The following is a 6,667-nucleotide window of genomic DNA, read 5'->3' as shown; positions in this document are numbered from 1 at the left end:
GTTAATAAAATATAGATGTAAAAGTTTGTTAAGGAAAGTTGAGGGGAGATTTTTAATACTGCCACTATTCAACCTAAGTGGGCAATTGAAGAGAATGCTAGAATTTTTCGAATTTGTATTTGGTTAATACCGCCTCAGCCCCCAATCATTGTTGATAAGAGGCCTAATAACAGCATGAGGTTAAGGTTAATGAAAGGTGCTAATTGAATTAGAAGTGCTATAGGGGCTAATTTTTGTCATGTTGATAAAATAAGTCCAGTTTTAAGTGAAATTCCTTGCAGGACCTCTGGTAATCAGAAGTGAAATGGGGCGACTCCGAGTTTTATAAGAATGGCGATAGATAATAAAATAGCTAAAGTATCATTAATATTAGAATTAATTGTTCATTCTCCTGTAATTCATGCATTTATTGTGCTAGAAAATAAAATTAGTGCTGATGCTGTTGCTTGTGTAAGAAAGTATTTTGTTGCGGCTTCAGTGGCTCGGGGGTGAGGAACAATTATTATTAGAGGAATAATTGCTATTGTATTGATTTCTAGTCCAATTCAGGCTAGCATTCAATGTTGACTTGAAAGAGTTAAAATTGTTCCAATAAATAGACTTATAAAGATAGTTGATAGGGCATATGGATTAATTAATAAAGGAGGGGGTTTAACCAACATATTTGGGGTATGGGCCCAAAAGCTTATTTAGCTGACTTTACTAGAAAGTGGTAAAATGGAATTATGGGGAGTTTTGATCTCCCAGTTATAGGTTCAATTCCTATTTTTCTAAAGAAATGAGGAGGTTTGAACTCCTATTATTCTCCCTATCAAGGAGATTCTTATCTTTCAGACACATTTCTATATAATTGGTGGTGTAAAAAATATTGAAATTGGGGTGGCAATGTGTCAGATTACTAGTGCCAATGTTAAGGGCAGAAAGTTTTTTCACACAAGGTGTATTAGCTGATCATAGCGAAATCGTGGATATGAGGCTCGAACTCACAAAAACATTATTGAAAGTAAAGTAACTTTAGTTATAATAGAGAGTGTGGAAATTAAAAAAATAAGGGTGGAGGAGCCCAAGAAAATAATAGAAGAGATAGTATTTATTATTAAAATATTTGCATATTCTGCTAAAAAAAATAATGCAAATGGGCCGCCTGCATATTCTACATTAAACCCAGAAACTAGTTCAGACTCCCCCTCGGTTAAGTCGAATGGTGCTCGATTAGTTTCAGCTAGAGTTGAAATAAATCATATTATTGCTAGGGGCCAAATTGGAAAAATTATTCAAATGGATTCTTGGGCAACATTAAGATTTTGTAGTGTAAAGTTGCTGGCTAAAAGAATTGCACATAAAAGAATAAGTGCTAATGTGACTTCATACGAGATAGTTTGTGCAACTGCTCGTAGTGCACCGATTAAAGCATATTTGGAATTTGATGATCATCCGGAGCCTAAAATAGAATAAACTGTGAGGCTTGACAGAGCTAAAATAAATAAGATGCTTAGATTTATATCTGAAAAAGAAATTGGCATGGGAATAGGGGTTCAGATAATTATGGCTAGGGATAAAGCTAAGGTGGGGGCTAATAAAAAAAGGGTTTGAGATGAAGTGGAGGGTCGAATGGGTTCTTTAATAAAAAGTTTTACCCCGTCAGCAATAGGTTGAAGAAGACCCGTGGGGCCTACTACATTAGGGCCTTTGCGGTGTTGCATATACCCTAAAACTTTTCGTTCAATTAGGGTAAAGAATGCAACTGCCAAAAGAATGGGGGCAATATAAAATAGTGGAAAAATTACATTTATTAGGTTCAAAGTTAGTGAGAGAATTTGAATCTCTATAGAAAGGGTTTAGATCTTTTGCAATGCCAGATTTTGCTACGCTAACTACTTTTATCTTAAGTTAAATGTTAGATTAATAATTTATTGAGTTTTTAACATAAATTAAATTATGGCTTGTATTAAACATAGGCCATGTTTTTTCGGTCCTTTCGTACTAGAATAAACTCTTTATAGATAGAAACTGACCTGGATTTCTCCGGTCTGAACTCAGATCACGTAGGGTTTTAATCGTTGAACAAACGAACCGTTAGTAGCGGCTGCACCACTGGGGTACCCTGATCCAACATCGAGGTCGTAAACCTACTTGTCGATATGGGCTCTTGAAGTAGATTGCGCTGTTATCCCTAGGGTAACTTGGTTCGTTGATCAAAAATATTGGGTCAATTGATGTCAATTTATTGATACATAAAGTTGTAGTTTTTTGTTTAGAAAGTATTTCTTTCAATGTGGAGGTTAATTTTTACTCCGCGGTCACCCCAACCTAAAACTAGTAATCAAATTGCTAAAAATAAATTTTATAATTCTGAAATTTGGATATTTATAGCAATTGTTATTTGTTTAAAGCTCCATAGGGTCTTCTCGTCTTATAAGTTCATCCCCGCTTCTTCACGGGGAGATTAGTTTCACTGATTAGAGAAAGGAGACAGTATAACCTTCGTGATGCCATTCATACTAGCCCTTATTTAAAGGGCAAGTGATTACGCTACCTTCGCACGGTTAGGATACCGCGGCCGTTGAATTATATCACTGGGCAGGCTGGACCTCTTATGTTAGTCAAGAGGCGATGTTTTTGGTAAACAGGCGGGGTTAATATTTGCCGAGTTCCTTCTTTTTCTTTTAATCTTTCTTGTAATGCTCTTGTGTTAGGTTAACATGAGATTTAGTTGAATTTTCTTGTTGGGTTACTACTTTATACTCAGGCATGTTAATTAGCAGTGGTGTGTCCTTTCTGATTTACATATGCATTGTTAGAGAAGGTCTTGTTCTTGTTACTAGTTTTAACATAAAAAATTCTATAAAAATATAGAAGTGCTCAGTACTATTAAAGGGTTAATATTTGATGAAGAAATTTAATAATAAAACAATTAAGCTTTGACGCTATTAAAAAGGTGGCTGCTTTTAGGCCTACTTGGTTATTAAATTATTTTAATTACCCATTAGTGAAGGTTGTATCCTGTTTCAAATAGGCTGTACCTTATTTGAATTACTCTAAAGTTAATATTGAGTTTTTAGGTGACAATAAACTTTTAGGCGGGACTAAAATCCTTTTCCTGAGCAACCAGCTATCACTAAGTTCGTTAGGTCTATCACCTCTACTTGAAGGTCTTCCCACTCTTTTGCGACAGAGACGGGTTTGCTCTTTGGGCTGCCTTGAAGTAGCTCACTTAGTTTCGGGGGGTCAAACTTAAGATCTTTTTGCTTGATTAGACTTGTTAAACCATGATGCAAAAGGTACAAGAGTTAGTCTTTACTTTATTGTGCTTAATAGCTATTTCATTTTTATTTCATTATTCCCTTGCGGTACTTTATATATAGCTCATAAGAATTTTTCAATCGCCTTTACTAAACTGTTAAAATGTTTTAATTAAATAAACGGAATTTTTAAGTGTCATTTGATTGGGTGTGGCTAGATTTTTAGCTCGAGGTGATTTGATTTTCACAAATAATTTCTCGGTGTAAGCGGGATACTTTCATTAAGTTACACTTCGTTTCCAAGCACACCTTCCGGTATACTTACCATGTTACGACTTACCTCTTCTATGTGGCGTAAGAGTTGTTAAAAACTATAGTTTAGCTGAGAAGAGGGTGACGGGCGGTGTGTACACACCCCAGTGCCAGATTAAAAAGAACTCTCTGTTATCTTTTTACTGCTAAATCCGCCTTCTGACTAGGTTTCATATGTAGTCTTTCGTATTTTCTATGTTAGAAAGTGTAGCCCATCTCTTCCCATTTTATTTGCTGCACCTTGACCTGACGTATTGGTGTAAAGACATTAAGCTCACTATATTTCGCTCACGGGGTAAGCTGACGACGGAGGTATACAGGCTGAATAACTAAAAATGGTGAGGTTAATCGGGGGTTATCGGTTGTAGGACAGGCTCCTCTAGGTGGATATGGGGTACCGTCAAGTCCTTTGGGTTTTAAGCTTTGCTCGTAGTTCCCGGGCGATTTGTGGTGTAGTTAAAAGTTTACGGCTAAGCATAGTAGGGTATCTAATCCTAGTTTGTTTCTTAGCTGTCGTGGGATCAAGTTATGTTAATTAAAATAACTTTCGTTTTGGATTTCTTAATAACAAGCGTGTTACAGCTTAATCTTAATTTAATTTTAATTTGTTAAAACTTTAATCACGCTTTACGCCGATAATAATCAATTTGAGCCACGTGGTGTAACCGCGGCGGCTGGCACCAGATTTGCCGGCTCTTTTTACTTTGACTGAGTCAAGCTTTCGCTCATACTCAATGTTAATTACTGCTGAGGGCCCTTGTGGGTGTGGCATAGCTAGGTGTCTTGGGTGTGTTTGTGCCTGATACCAGCTCCTTATCCCTAGTGGGGATTTAAGGGCGTTTTCACAGGGGTGTGGAGACTTGCATGTATATATTAAGTAAAAACTGATTTCAAGGCTAGGACCAAACCTTTGTGTCTAAAGGATTTTTTAAGATCCATCTTAGCATTTTCAGTGCTATGCTTTATTTAAGCTATTTAGACAAGATATAATTTAAATAGAATGCTAGCTTTGGGGGTTAGCTATGGGAGTTAGATTCTCTCTATCTTGAGCTTCAGGAGGAATTTACTCTTCAGTCTTTGGTTTACAAGACCAATGCTTTGGGATTAAGCTACAGAAGCAGCTTTTACTTGGGTTTGCACCAAGAGTTGCTGGGCCCTAAAGCCAGAGGAAGACTGTTTTCCTTTAAAAGCATAATAATGTTTTGTACATGATATATACATGATATATACATGATATATACATGATATATACATGATATATACATGATATATACATGATATATACATGATATATACATGATATATACATGATATATACATGATATATACATGATATATACATGATATATACATGATATATACATGATATATACATGATATATACATGATATATACATGATATATACATGATATATACATGATATATACATGATATATACATGATATATACATGATATATACATGATATATACATGATATATACATGATATATACATGATATATACATGATATATACATGATATATACATGATATATACATGATATATACATGATATATACATGATATATACATGATATATACATGATATATACATGATATATACATGATATATACATGATATATACATGATATATACATGATATATACATGATATATACATGATATATACATGATATATACATGATATATACATGATATATACATGATATATACATGATATATACATGATATATACATGATATATACATGATATATACATGATATATACATGATATATACATGATATATACATGATATATACATGATATATACATGATATATACATGATATATACATGATATATACATGATATATACATGATATATACATGATATATACATGATATATACATGATATATACATGATATATACATGATATATACATGATATATACATGATATATACATGATATATACATGATATATACATGATATATACATGATATATACATGATATATACATGATATATACATGATATATACATGATATATACATGATATATACATGATATATACATGATATATACATGATATATACATGATATATACATGATATATACATGATATATACATGATATATACATGATATATACATGATATATACATGATATATACATGATATATACATGATATATACATGATATATACATGATATATACATGATATATACATGATATATACATGATATATACATGATATATACATGATATATACATGATATATACATGATATATACATGATATATACATGATATATACATGATATATACATGATATATACATGATATATACATGATATATACATGATATATACATGATATATACATGATATATACATGATATATACATGATATATACATGATATATACATGATATATACATGATATATACATGATATATACATGATATATACATGATATATACATGATATATACATGATATATACATGATATATACATGATATATACATGATATATACATGATATATACATGATATATACATGATATATACATGATATATACATGATATATACATGATATATACATGATATATACATGATATATACATGATATATACATGTTATATACATGTTATATACATATACATGTTATATACATATACATGTTATATACATATACATGTTATATACATATACATGTTATATACATATACATGTTATATACATATACATGTTATATACATATACATGTTATATACATATACATGTTATATACATATACATGTTATATACATATACATGTTATATACATATACATGTTATATACATATACATGTTATATACATATACATGTTATATACATATACATGTTATATACATATACATGTTATATACATATACATGTTATATACATATACATGTTATATACATATACATGTTATATACATATACATGTTATATACATATACATGTTATATACATATACATGTTATATACATATACATGTTATATACATATACATGTATATATACATATACATGTTATATATACATATACATGTTATATATACATATACATGTTATATATACATATACATGTTATATATACATATACA

The 6,667-nt window shown here is 31.2% G+C and overlaps 1 non-coding gene across 1 annotated transcript; it reads right to left on the bottom strand.

The window, feature by feature from the left end:
* Positions 1–3,534: 3,534 nt before the first annotated feature.
* LOC142702675 (18S ribosomal RNA) lies at positions 3,535–4,467 on the bottom strand. Its single transcript, XR_012867223.1, has one exon. It is a non-coding gene; the product is annotated as an 18S ribosomal RNA (ribosomal RNA).
* Positions 4,468–6,667: the final 2,200 nt, after the last annotated feature.

This window comes from Rhinoderma darwinii, unplaced genomic scaffold, assembly GCF_050947455.1.
Source record: "Rhinoderma darwinii isolate aRhiDar2 unplaced genomic scaffold, aRhiDar2.hap1 Scaffold_2416, whole genome shotgun sequence".
NCBI classification, from domain to species: domain Eukaryota; kingdom Metazoa; phylum Chordata; class Amphibia; order Anura; family Rhinodermatidae; genus Rhinoderma; species Rhinoderma darwinii.
The sequence above is the reverse complement of the archived record's forward strand: the minus strand, read 5'-3'. Positions and strand labels throughout refer to the sequence as shown.